This window comes from Notolabrus celidotus, chromosome 4, assembly GCF_009762535.1.
Source record: "Notolabrus celidotus isolate fNotCel1 chromosome 4, fNotCel1.pri, whole genome shotgun sequence".
Lineage (NCBI taxonomy): Eukaryota > Metazoa > Chordata > Actinopteri > Labriformes > Labridae > Notolabrus > Notolabrus celidotus.
The window spans coordinates 3,562,339-3,577,233 of NC_048275.1; positions in this window are offsets into that span (position 1 = coordinate 3,562,339).

The following is a 14,895-nucleotide window of genomic DNA, read 5'->3' on the forward strand; positions in this document are numbered from 1 at the left end:
ATCAGTCAGAGCAGCTTGTCAGCGCGCCTCTAAACGGGTCTGTTTTCAGTCTCACATCTGGAGGAAACATAAAGTAAAATAGAAGTGAAGCTGCATGATTTTTGTCAGGGTACATTTTATTCTCAGTGTTTACAAATATGCTCCTCACACTGGTCTGAGGTGGACATGTTGAGACGTGGGACACATTGACGGGCAGGGAGATGATGCAGAGTGAAGCGCAGCACAGTCAAGGTGAGCTGCAGGCTGCCCCGCGGTGCATTCCTTCAGCTCGTGCAGCCAAAACACTTGATGAAAAGTGAAAGTGCAGTGAGGACTGAGTATTTTCAGAAGAATAACGCTCCCTCCGCCCTCCCCTTTCTTTCTCAGTGTTGCCCTTCCCTCAGGTCATTCATGTGAGGACAGGAGCCGAGGTTCAGCTCCACCTCTGACCTCGGTCAGGTTCACTGTGCAGCAATTACACAACCCAAACATTCCCGCCTCACGCTGCAAGGGGAGGAAAGCTCAGGACTCAAAATGTGTGAAATCAGGATATCATGTTGGTGAGAGGTTTCTGTCATCACCAAATCAAATGTTTGATTCCTTTTATTTGTGAACTTGGATGGTGCTAAGGTGGTTCTAGCCTCTCTAGTGTGTCTCTTTGAGGATTATTTTATGCAAATGTCAAATACAAATAACCTTGCTGTGCAATTTGTTGTACTTATAACACAGGAAGTCTGTTTTCCAACTTTCAGTCACTGTAAACCAAGTTCCAGGTGTCTAGCTCAATGTTCACTCTCCGTACCTAGCTTGCTAGCTTGTTAGCTTGTTAGTGAAGCAGTGTTAATGATCCCACTTGTCATCACTCATCATTTTTTGCTATGTTTCGTCACTATTTGCCACCAATCGCCCTTATTTTGCTGTTATAATATAGTGTAAACACTCAGTAATGTAACCTTATTGGCTGTGTTTAAGGAGAGCGCCCTCTGCTGGTGCCCCTGCAGACTTGGGTGGTGCAACCTGTGCATCGCTGCAAGAGTTTTGTACCCTGTCTCCTTGCTAAATAGAAAGGTAAAACCAGGTTGAAACCTCCAGCTTTGAGAAATGAAGCAGAAGTGTGAAATTGCAGTTCCTCGAGTGTCCACTAGAGGCTGGGTCTGTAAATACTGGAAGCCACATACACACTCATTCAAAAACACCTGAAAAGCTCATTTCTCTTTTGGGGGGTGAATTTGTTGGAACTCATTAGTTTTAAAGATATTAAGATTACAAGTTATGGGGGCATTGGTGGCCTAGCGGTCCAAGCGCCTCACATACAGAGGCAACAGTCCTCGTCGCAGGGGTTGCCAGTTCGATTCCCGGGCCACGACCATTTCCTGTGACTTCACCAACTCTCCACTCCCCACATTTCCTGTCTCTTCAGCTGTCCTAGCAAATAAAGCCAAAAGGCCCCAAAAAATATAACTTTAAAAATTAGGAGTTTTGCAGCGGCACAGAGTTGATGGAACACTGCAGCTGTTAGCAAAGGTGCTAACGGCTCGCCTCAACTCCACCTCTTTGCGTCATACTAGATTGAACAAAGTCAGGTTGAGTCAGTATTTCCAATATGGCGACCACTGACGATAGGCTTCAGAAAGAAACAGGTGACGTCACGAAGACTACGCCCGAGTTTAATGCCGAACACTTTGGAGACGTTGTTGCTTTGTCGTGGAGTAAGTGAAGCTCACCACGTTATTGTGTTTTGCTAGCTTAAACTACATTACCTGAACCTGATCACCGTAAGTCGACCCAGTTCACTCAGAGAACGACTATTAATCAACTAATCACCTCTTATAGGTCACAAAGCTCCTCAGCGGCTCTTATCCAAATACTTCCCTGTGAGGGGCGGAGTGGGTTTGTGCAAAGACTGAAGCGATTAAATAAAACCTTTTGAAAATGATTTGCTTTGGCAGGTATTGAGGGAGTTAAGCTAAATACACATTCCTGCGTTGGCACTAGAAATAGATCTAAAAGGAGAGGAGCAGTTTGCAGGGTCACAGGTTTGCAGATCCGAACATGTTGGCACGCACACAGATCGACTCTTATCAAACGCACAAAGGAAGGTTAATAGATGTTTAGTGAACGCCGTAGATGTCACGACTCCTTGGAGCTGATGATTTATCTAACACGCTGCGTTGTGAAACATTTGATCGCACATTAGCGTCCGTTTGCGCGGGACACCAGAATCTATCAAAGACGTCCCGGAGAGGTTTGGTTTCATAAGGATGCTTCAAAGCAGACGGTCTTGGCCACACGCCCAGGAACAGGCCTGGAGCGCTTTCATCTCCCTGCGTCCTACAGCATCTCACAGTTTCTCACAACACAACACACACACATCACACACTCTGTGGTATTTTGCAGACCTTCACTTTTGGGTACATCATGTCACTTTGTGGATCTCTTGGGAGCTGAATACCACCTCAGGGTCGACATCTTCTGTTACATGGAAACACGTCTGTATTTCTAACAACATGGTTTGTGGAATGAGGAGCGCTGTATCATAACGGATAACTGCTGTGCAGGAAAATAAGACTCCAGACTGAGCCTTGAAACCATAGACTGCAGAGATGATAGACATCACCGCTGTGACATCGCCCATCGGTTTGTTTGGCATTTTGTTTCCTGCCATGTGGTTTCTCTGGAGCCAGAAGTGACCATATTTGTACAAGGCGAGCTGGGAGAAACCAAATCCAGCTGGTCCCATCCAGTGTCGCCAAATCCTCAGTACAGGAAGTAGCTGTAAGGCGTTTTTCCACCGGAGGAACTTTACCCTGGAACTACGTGCGCTTCGATCGGTGGACCCAGGGTCTAAATTTAGTTCAGGGGTAGATAATCTCGCCCCTGAAAGCCCTTGCTAGGGTGGTAGTACTTTTCAAAGGTCCCGGGGCTTTCTGGGGGGCCTCCAATGCTGAACGTGTCTGATTGGTAGATTAACAATAACATCACACACATCTGTGATTCACTTGATTTCTCTTTCTTTCATTAGTTTTTATTTGTTCTATCTTTTTTGTATGTGTGTGTACTTTTCAAAAGAAGAAGCTGTGATGCTCTTGATTTAGCAGCTTGTAACAGTAGTCTTCTCTCAGCCCACCGTGAATGCGTCTCTCCTCCTGGTGTTCCGGTTTTAAAAGTGACCCTGTAAACTGGAGACCTTCTGAACGTGTCAGTGTTTGTGGAGTTCTCCAGTTAACAGGGTCGCTGTTTAAACCAAAACACCGGGTGATCTAAAGCCGCGTTGAAATGTCTTTGCTACTCGCGCTTATCTCCTCTCACGTGTTGATTCATTCTTTGCTTTTCCATGTTTTTAACGGCAGGTGCAAAATTTTCACTGTTTTGCATGTTTTTATGCTTTTGGAGCACAATTTAAAATTTGAGAAAAAAAAATTTTTTCGACAGGCTCTGGGTCAATTTTTTTTTGTCAATTTTTTTTGGTCAAAATTTTATTTTTTCAAAAAAAAAAAAAAAATTTCAATTTTTATTTCAAATTTTTATTTCAAATTTTTTTTTTTCAAAATTTTTTTTTCAATTTTTTCCAAAAAACATTCACAGTCATTGTTTTTTTCATCTGTGATTCACTTGATTTCTCTTTCTTTCATTAGTTTTTATTTGTTCTATCTTTTTTGTATGTGTGTGTACTTTTCAAAAGAAGAAGCTGTGATTCTCTTGATTTAGCAGCTTGTAACAGTAGTCTTCTCTCAGCCCACCGTGAATGCGTCTCTCCTCCCGGTGTTCCGTTTTTAAAAGTGACCCTGTAAACTGGAGACCTTCAGCTGAACGTGTCAGTGTTTGTGGAGTGCTCCAGTTAACAGTGTCGCTGTTTAAACCAAAACACCGGGTGATCTAAAGCCGTGTTGAAATGTCTTTGCTACTCACGCTTATCTCCTCTCACGTGTTGATTCATTCTTTGCTTTTCCATGTTTTTAACGGCAGGCGCAAAATTTTCACTTTTTTGCATGTTTTTATGCTTTTGGAGCACAATTTCAAATTTGAGGAAAATTAATTTTTTCTTCAGGCTCCGGTCAAATTTGTATTTTTTTTTTTAATTTAAAAAAATTTTTTTTTTTTTTAAAAATATAATTTTTTTTTTTCCAAAAAAAAAATTAAATTTTTTTTTTTTAATTTTTATTTCAATTTTTTTTTTTTCAATTTTTTCCCAAAAAAATTCATAGTCTTTGTTTTTTCCATCTGTGATTCACTTGATTTCTCTTTCTTTCATTAGTTTTTATTTGTTCTATCTTTTTTGTATGTGTGTGTACTTTTCAAAAGAAGAAGCTGTGATTCTCTTGATTTAGCAGCTTGTAACAGTAGTCTTCTCTCAGCCCACCGTGAATGCGTCTCTCCTCCCGGTGTTCCGGTTTTAAAAGTGACCCTGTAAACTGGAGACCTTCAGCTGAACGTGTCAGTGTTTGTGGAGTTCTCCAGTTAACAGTGTCGCTGTTTAAACCAAAACACCGGGTGATCTAAAGCCGTGTTGAAATGTCTTTGCTACTCGCGCTTATCTCCTCTCACGTGTTGATTCATTCTTTGCTTTTGCATGTTTTTAGCGGCAGGCGCAAATTTTTCACTTTTTTGCATGTTTTTATACTTTTGGAGCACAATTTAAAATTTGAGGAAAATTTATTTTTTCAACAGGCTCCGGTCAAATTTTTTTTGTCAAATTTTTATTTTTTTTAAAAAAAAATTAAAAAAAAAATCAATTAAAAAAAAAAAAAAAAAAAAAGTTTTCAAAAAAAAAATATATATATTAATTTTCAATTTTTATTGTCAATTTTTATTTCAAAATTTTTTTTTTCAATTTTTTTTTTTTCAATTTTTTCCCAAAAAAATTCATAGTCTTTGTTTTTTCCATCTGTGATTCACTTGATTTCTCTTTCTTTCATTAGTTTTTATTTGTTCTATCTTTTTTGTATGTGTGTGTACTTTTCAAAAGAAGAAGCTGTGATTCTCTTGATTTAGCAGCTTGTAACAGTAGTCTTCTCTCAGCCCACCGTGAATGCGCCTCTCCTCCCGGTGTTCCGGTTTTAAAAGTGACCCTGTAAACTGGAGACCTTCAGCTGAACGTGTCAGTGTTTGTGGAGTTCTCCAGTTAACAGGGTGTTCAAACCAAAACACCGGGTGATCTAAAGCCGTGTTGAAATGTCTTTGCTACTCGCGCTTATCTCCTCTCACGTGTTGATTCATTCTTTGCTTTTCCATGTTTTTAACCGCAGGCGCAAAATTTTCACTTTTTTGCATGTTTTTATGCTTTTGGAGCACAATTTCAAATTTGAGGAAAATTAATTTTTTCGTCAGGCTCCGGTCAAATTTGTATTTTTTTTTTTTTTGATTAAAAAAAAAAATGTCATTTAAAAAAAAATATATATATTTTTTCCCCCAAAAAAAAATTAAATTTTTTTTTTTCAATTTTTATTGTCAATTTTTTTTTCAAATTTTTTTTTTTCAATTTTTTTTTTTTTCAATTTTTTCCAAAAAACATTCACAGTCATTGTTTTTTTCATCTGTGATTCACTTGATTTCTCTTTCTTTCATTAGTTTTTATTTGTTCTATCTTTTTTGTATGTGTGTGTACTTTTCAAAAGAAGAAGCTGTGATTCTCTTGATTTAGCAGCTTGTAACAGTAGTCTTCTCTCAGCCCACTGTGAATGCGTCTCTCCTCCCGGTGTTCCGGTTTTAAAAGTGACCCTGTAAACTGGAGACCTTCAGCTGAACGTGTCAGTGTTTGTGGAGTTTACACAGCTGTTGAAACACAGAGGGAGAGAACACAGGCGCTACAATCTAGAATGAAGAAATAACCTATAATCTTGTTGCTCATGATCTTATCTTATCCTTTAGGTCATGAAGAGGTATCAAAACCTCCTCACAGTACCTTCTAAAGAATGATTCTTCCCCTCTTCTCTGCTGGGAAAAGTTACCTGCTAACAAGTGCTTACATATAGCTGAAGATTTATCCTCTTTAAACTAGAGCACATGACATCTTGTCCAAGATTATTGTTTGATATCTGCATGAAAATATCCCCAAAAAGCTCCAACACAATGCCTAAATTAGCTGAGGTGACACTTAGCAGACAGCTAGCAGCTCCCACGTGTTACTTTGAGCTACTGGCCCTTTAATTATGCAAACTCAAGCCTTAATGTAACTTTAAAAAGTGTGTTATATAAAAACATGAAAAGAGAAATGTTTTGTACCAGGCTGTAAACATGTTTATTCCTGCTGCTGTAAAGTTGGACGTGTTAACATGGGACTCTATGGGGACTGACTCACTTTTGGAGCCAGCCTCAGGTGGCCACTCGAGGAACTGCACTCCAGATTTCCCAGCTCATGCATGAACCTGGACTTGCTGAGTAGGAGCACTTGATTGAGGAACAGACCTTGACCTCTGTCACATGGCCCCTGAAACAGAGGTCTCCTTATCCACAGCATCAGACCATGAGGTGTCTGCAGGGGGGGAGGGGAGGGACGGGGGAACGGGTTCACCCTGAGATGTTGTTTTGCATTTCTGTCACATCATTATTCACAAGGATACTCTGGAAAAACTGAACGTGGACTGACAGAGGTAATAAGGACCCTGTCTAAACCACTGTGTAATCAGAGTTAAGCGTGCATTAACCCTCATATTGCAAAGCTTCCTTCCTGGTGGACACACAGATCATTACCACGGGAAGAGGTGCATTTAAAAACCTTCAAACACCATTAATCAGCCTGAAGGAGGGAGCAATCATGTCATGAATGGCTGTTTCCTGAGATCATGAGGATATTCACAGCAATGCAAGATGTGAAAGTAAAAGGTGTCTCAATATCTGCACTCTCACTTCTCTCAGGGGGGTGGGGCTTCTCAGGCTGGAGGTAGCTCTGCTGCGACCTGCTTCAAGGAGGTGAACACCAGTCTCAACCACCTTAATATGACTGACTTTACTGGTGTATGATTACATGTTTCAAATAAAGCTTTGGTAGATCATGGTTCAATCACCCTTCAATCACCACATCAAGAAAACTGTCAAGTCCTGTTTCCTTTATTTAAGATCCATCTCCAAAATCAATCCATTCTGTCACATTCAAGGATTTAAGAGGATTCAAGGTCACATGCCGACCTGGAGAAAGTTATTCACTCATCTTCTCCCGTTTAGATTACTGTAACTCCTCCTCCCAGTATCACCAATAAATCACTCTCTCGCCTCCAACTGGTCCAGAACGCAGCAGCTCGGCTTCTAACTGGTTTTAACAGACGACATCACATCGCTCCGCTGGCGTCTTCTTAGAATAGATTTTAAGATTTTACTGACCCCTTAAAGCTCACCTGGGAAGAAATGCTAACACAATATGAGCCATGTCACGGCCTTAGATCCTCAGGTGGAGCATTTTTGATCGTTCCAAAGTCGAGGCTCAAATGCAAAGGGGGTCGAGCTCTCTCCATGAGAGCCCCTCGACTTTGGAACGACCTCCCTGAGAAGATAAGGCACGCAGAGTCAGACATCTTTTAAATCTCTTCTTAAAACCCATTTTTACAGACTTGCTTGTATAAGACTTCATCCTTCTAACTGCTTTTACTTTTATTTTATTATCATTTTTAGTTTTTATCCAACTAATTAATTGTTTTAAATTGTATTTGATTATTTTATTTCATTATTTATTGTTTTAAAGCTCCTGTGAGGAACTTTCAGCTTGTGTCGTTTTTGTCGCCCCTATGGGCAAACATGTACATCTTGTAACTTTCCTGATATTGTCCTGTACTTGATTTTTGGATCACTTACTGTAAATATTTTTCCTTGAAATGCACAATAATGCTGTTTTTTCAGCACGCTGTCAATCGTCTGGTGTAACACCTACCCCCTCACAGCAGTTTCATGCATTAAAAATAAGTATATGGAAATTTTCAGTCGTGTCGCTGATGGTCTAGATTGCTTTTGAAGGTCATAAAGGGACATCAGTATCAATATGGATCTGTTTCACGACCACACAAAAACTTCTCATAGGAGCTTTAATTTATTTTTATCTATTTACTTATTCATTTATTATTTTAATGTTCCTAATTTATCCTTTTCACTTTTTCTAATTTTCTTGATGTGATGTCGTCCCCTTACTCTGAAAACCTCCTTTATTGTCCTTGTAATGCTTTTATTTACTTCAATCCATTTTCATTAATTAATTTTGATTTATTTACTTGGTTTATTTATCCTGGAAAAACCTCTTAAACAATGATTTATTGGTCTATTTTCACACCTCTTCATTGTGTTTAATTGATTCTTTTTAACCTCACGTTGTATTCTGTGTTGCATTGTTCAAATTCCTCCTCCCTGTCTGTCTTATTCGAACCATGCTTTGTTTGTCAAAGCACTTTGTAAACATTTGTTTTTAAAGGTGCTGTATAAATAAAGTTATTATTATTATCAGGGTTGACATGATTTTCTTCCCACAACATTGAAAGGTGCCTGAATAAAAAGTTGCACATGAGCTCACACGTGGGTTTGTAGTGGAATTAAAGCGTCCCTGTTTAATCAGAGGTTTGAAAACATGGTGACCTCAGAGAAGCTAGCAAAAGCCTTCACCCAGAGGAAAATTTTACTGCTCAAGGCTTTCTCTTCTAAGCCTCTGGAGACAAAATTGAGATTCTTACTTCAGCTTCATTCAAGTTTCAAATTGTTCTCATTGGTTTCTCCTAAAATTCACTAGGAGAAATAGCTGAGACCATGACATGAGTCTTATTTGAGACTTAAATGAGAGATCTCATTAATGGATCATTTTCTTCTCTTTTTTTTAAATATATTTTTTGGCCTTTTTGCCTTTATTTGACAGGACAGCTGAAGAGAGACAGGAAATGTGGGGAGTAGTGAGCGGGGGAAGACATGCAGGAAATGGTCGATCGGCCGGGAATCAAACCGTCAACCCCTGTGACAAGGACTGTAGCCTCTGTATGTGGGGCACTTAGACCGCTAGGCCACCAGCACCCAAAAGAGCCCTTTAATTGTAATAATCTGGCTAAATCTGGTCAGCCCTTTTGCGGCCCATATTTTAAATAAATGGTCTGTCATACCTGGAGATATGAAATCTCTATCTGTTGCAGTTTCTCTCAAATCCACTAAATCTTTGTGAAGTGGTTTTGTTCCAAACAGACTTGTAAAGGAAGGACCAGACTGTGAAGTCAAAGAATAGATCATTTCACATCTAAATATCTGATCTTGAAGTGGTTCAAATGTTTTAATGAGAATTGTAAGTTTGTTGACAATTACATTGAAATGTTAATTTTGCATGGCACTATAAATGTTCCTGAAAAGATGAGCTCAGGATCTTTCTTTGCTCCATCTGAGCTCAACTTGAGACACAAAAACTGAGTCTGACAAAAACAAATGGATGAGGTTAGATTGAGAGAGCTCCCTGATTTCTCCACCTGAGCTCAAAAGGAGTCACAACACTTGAGAAATACCTGAGAGTCATTTCAGATTCTGACCAGATCTCCTTTTGAACTGAAAGGGAGACTAAGCTGAGACTTTTTACAACTTTTTTTTCTGGAGGCAAGAATGAGAAACAGGAGACATAAGCTATAGTCTCATTTAGCTTTCAAACAGATCTCATTGTTGTCTAGGAGACAGAAATGAAACACTTTTGAGATCTCCTCTCTAAATTTATTTTCCTATGGGCAGACCTCAAAGGAGTCCTTGGTGCACTTAGAAGTAAATAAGGACACAAATCAGAGCGCTGAATATCCATTTTTCACTGAAGCCAACAATCAAAATCAAAAAGCTCACATGATTGATGCCCAGCTTTCTGAACGTGTATTTGCATTAAAGCTTTATCTTATATCAAGCTGTTAGCTCTTTATTAACATGCGTCACACTGGGAGGGGAGAGATTAAGTGGGATCAGATTAATAACTGGGCTGATCACCAGCAGCTGTTATTTATGGGACATCTGCCAAACATGAGTCCATTTTTTAAATCCCCCTTGTTCTCTTTCATCACGCAGATTTACGACGGCTCCGGTTTTACGTGGTGTTACTCAACGGATAAACGAGGCGGGTAAATTTGAACAGACCGAGATAATGAACGGTTTAATTGAGACGGGAGAGAGCGGAGCAGCGTCTGTTTGATTCTCGTGTGTTTCAGCAGAGACAGACGCTGATGACATACGTCGACATAAGTGGAAGCTCTGGTCCTGCCAGGTGTTGTACAGCTGGACGATGAGCCCTTAAGTGAGTCACTGTAAGATCTGTCTGGTATGTTCTCCAGGTGGTCAGGAGAGAGTTCCCTTTAAGTGAGGCCAGGCTGTGAAAGGTTAAACTCTCACATGTGGATATAAACTGAGGGAAGGAGCTCAATGTTTATGCACAAACGTACATCCTGTATTTAAAGATCGTATCATCTCTCTGACCGTGCATCAGGGTCCAGATTATAAAGAAAGAACTGGTTTTAAAGTCATTTATTGGGGTCAGTTTGCCTTCATGAGACCGGAGAGCTGAAGACTGACCGGTCAAAGAGAGGGAGCAACATGCAGCAAGCAGTCGTGACCAGAACTTGACCCAGCAACTACAGCGACAGGGTCTATAGCCTCTGGGCGTGTGTGTCCTAGCCCCTAAATTTAATGAATCTAAATTGCTTTCCCACGCTGGAACACAACGGGGTCTTAAGGAGACCACACACTACAAGATAAACCATCTTAAGCCCGGTTACCCCCCCACCAACAAAAGTCAGCAAAGTCCTGTGTTTTGATAACTCCCAAAATCTAGAACACTACGCTCCCAACATGCAGGCCTGCTCGCCGTATCTAAAGTCCCTAAATGTAGTATGGGAGGTAGAGCCTTCAGTTAACAGGAACCTCTCCTTTGGAATCATCTACCAGTCAGGGTCCGGAAGGCAGACCCCCTTTCTACTTTTAAGAGTAGGCTTCAAACTTTCCTTTTTGATAAAGCTTATAGTTAGAGCTGGATCAGGCTTGGACCAGGTCTTAGTTATGCTTCTATAGGCTTAGACTGCTATAGGCTTAGACCGACACACTGGGATCCTATCTTTCCCTCTCTCTCCTCTCTCTGCCTGTCTCTTACTTTAACTCTTCCTGTCCCATTAAAGTTACTAACCATAGACCTTTCTGGAGTCCCTGAGCTCCCTTGTCTTGCAGGTTCCTCTGGATCTCTGCTGCTGTGGACGTGCCAGACTCCAGCTGCTACAACTATCCGTCTCTCCACTATCATCTCTCTCTCTCTTCAGTCTGGTCCTGCTGGAGGTTTCTGCCTGTTAAAGGAAGTTTGTCCTTGCCACTGTAACTTGCTAAATGCTGCAAAGTGCTCTGCTCATGGTGGATTAAGATGAGATCAGACTGAGTCCTGTCTGTAAGATGGGACTGGATCTGATCCGGTCTTGATGTTGGGTCTTTGTTAATGATGGAGCATAGAGTATGGTCTAGACCTGCTCTGTTTGGAAAGAGTCTGGGGAGAACGTTGGTTGGGATTTGGCGCTTTATAAATAAAGATTGATTGACTGAAGAATGCGTGTCCTTTTTGAAACCTCTGTATGGTGACGTCTGAAATCTGGTACCTGATACACAGACGCTTCAAAGAGGCCTTGAAGGGGCCACATTCACTCGGCGGTCAGCGGGTCACTTTAAGTTATTTTGTTCTTTCTTAATTAGACCCAAACAGGCGTGTGTCACGGGTCAGCGGTTGTAGTCAGAGTGTCATCTTTTGTAATGACAAGTTTTTGCTGAGGGAGAGGATAACGGCTCGGACGAATAACCTCCTGTCAAACACGGGTCACCTCCCCAACCCTGATGAGGCTCCGGGACAGATGAGAACATCTACGTTGCTCACGGGGTCATGCTTTTTTAAGGAGATCTGAAACGTTTCTTTGATGTGACTTTGATCCTGACTGACAGTTTAAAGCTTGTTTACCCCTCTCTACCGTCCACCGAGGCGCCTGGGTGTTACAACACATCAGTTTGCGGGGCAGAGGACCTTCCAGTGAGATCTGCAGCCTGATAGCTTGTCAGTTTGTCAGGTTCTTGCAGCTGCAGGTCACCAGGAGAGCTGGGTCACTAATCTCTTCGATCCTTGGAAGGCCAGAGGAGAGAATCCAGGGTCCAGTGTCAGAGCACAGAGCTTTCACTCAGAGGAGGCCGGTGCGTGGAGCGTCACCGACTCTTTCAGGTGCGCCAAGCAGAGCTGCCAAGTCTTCCTGGTAAGCTACAGAAGTCTGCCAGACAATCAAAAGGTTAGAAAGAGTGTCATGTAAAGTTTCTTGGAACTCCATGCTCTGCGTCTGATTCATCTCCAAACAAGGAGACGAGCTTTTTATTCTGTTGCCTGTCAAAAACTGATGTGCAGACCCCTTTGGGTACTGGTGCGTGTGCAACCCTCAGTGAGACCTACTTACATAAGTTACCTGCTAAAACAAACACACTCCAGAGGAGAAACTGCAAACTGGATCCAGTGCCCGAATAAATGTTTGCATGTGGTTCAGGGCCAGAGATCTAAAACCACAAAACCAATCCACATCTCTCCCCGGTCCCAACACAGAGCCTGTGTGTTTTAACTTCATACTGAAGCATTCATCTATTCTTTCTTTTTGGGGGGTGTACTATGAGGTATTATGTAAAGTCCTGCAGACAACAATGCATCCCCTTTCTCCTGAGTATAACGCTTTCAGATAAGACCAATAATACAAAGTGGTCTCTTCCTGTGTCGGAGTTCAGCAGAACAAAAGCTCAGTAACACCACACGCTTATTTTTGGTTATCTATTTATACTTGAGGAGGTAACCTTTGCTGCAGCAGGCTCGCCTTGTTGGAGCAGAGGAGTGTTTTGGTGCAGGGGGGAAGAGGTGAAACAGTCCAGTCTTTGTGCCTGTGGTAAAGTCACTGCATGAGCTGCTGGCTTCACTAAGGAGTTTATAAAAACCTCTGACTTAGGAAGAGGATTTCTTAAATCTCAGGGTTGGACCTCAAATCTCTGCACCGTGCTATTTTTGGCTCACAACTTGACTTCCACGCACAGAACGCCACGAATAAGTCAATGCATGTCAAACACTTAAAGAGCATAGACCAGATACCTGATTATTATTGGATGCTTATCAATCACTCACCAATGAGACACCATCCTGACAAGGTGACACGAGGAGGGGTCATGTCTCAACCTGTTGGGATTCTAACCCCCATAACCACCCACTCACCATACATTATCACTGTTATAACTAAGCTGCCAGCTAAAGACGTAAACAGGATCACAGGACAGGATGTTGTGTTCCCTCTCAGAGATGGTTGGGGGTCCAGTAGCTCCTCAGGCTGCTCTCACATCCGTTCCCCCTAACTGTCATTATTTCCCCACTCTCAAAACCAGCCTGAGACCACACCACAGCGTCAACAGGCAGACGGGGAATGAGTGGGACTACTTTCTGTGGATTGATTTGATATGACGTGTGATCAGGTTGTCTCTGGTGTCTCTTTTGCTGTCTAGAATTAATCAGTGTTCTAATTGGCTTTGATGAGTCAGAAGCATTCCATTCTATTCTCCTTCATGTGGAGTGATCTGACCAATCAGAATCAAGTATTTAACCCAGCTGGGTAATAACACAACAAACAAATAGCTGTAAGATTTAAATCTGAGACTAGTTCTGACTCTTATTAGAGATGGTTGGGGGTCCAGTAGCTCCTCAGGCTGCTCTCACATCTGTTTCTGCTAACTGTCATTATGTCCCCACTCTCAAGACCAGCCTGAGACCACACTAACTCACTCGGTCTTGAGAATTCTACTCTGTTCTTTCGCTTTGATCTATTGGAATCATTCCATTCTATTGTCCTTTGTTGTGTTCCATTCCATTCTAACAGTTCTACCACAGTATCAACAGGCAGAGGGGAAATGTAACATGATTTGATATGACGTGTGTGATCAGGTTGTCCCTGGAGTTGCTTTTGCTGTTGATAGTTAATTAACTGCTGTTATGGGATTTTGACCAATCAGAGTCAAGTATTTAACAGAGCTGGGATTTCAAGTTGGAAGAAGAAATGGAGCTCAGACTTCTCAGACGATGTGTTGGTCCAATAAAGTCGGACATTGTAAGATTGGACTCTAGTACCCCTTTTCAACCGAGGCACTTTCAGGGCCGGTTCGGAACCGGGGCTCAATTGAGAACTGTTTTTACCTGTTTCGACTGCAAGTGAACCGGCTCCCGGCCAGGAAAACCGGTTCCAGAGCGGCTCCAACTCTTTGTTGCTCTAGAACCGCAAACTGCTTATGTCAGGAGCGCGGGGCGGGGTTGCCGTGATCACAAACCCAAACCAAACGTGTTTCTGCCATTGTCCTGCAACGAAAAAATAAAAAAGACTAATGGACTCCAGGACAAAGCAGTGGTCTGCCGAGGAGACTAGCTGCCGTCGTCCGCTATCGTTGTTGCTGCAAGGGAAAAGTTCACGCTAGCGCTGCTGGGAAAAGTGGTCATGTAAATCTGATTTCATGATATGCCTCTTCCACGGGCTCGAGCGGGCAGAAACCCGGTTCACGTTGGTCGAAAAGAGGTAAAGGAGGCTTGATTAACTTTTGGAGTCAGCCTCAAGTGGCCACTCCAGGAACTGCAGTTTTTAGGTACTTCGGCATAAGCTACGCTTTGCAGGCCCCAAAGTTTCCTGCGTGAAAAACCCTCAGAGACGATGGTGTGTACATGCTGTGGACAGGCTGAACTTGTGTATAGAGTTCTGTAACTGGACATTTTCACATGTACACAGCTGGATGTTCCTGCAAACTAGACCTCCTGTTTCTAGAAATCACCAGGAAGTGTTGATCACACTTTTGTCTTTCAATTGTGTTTCTTATCATCATATAATCTTAACTATCTGTTCATGTAGGACTTTAATGATAGAGGAATGTTTAGAAGGGTCTTCTAACTTATTTAGAGTCCACATTTCG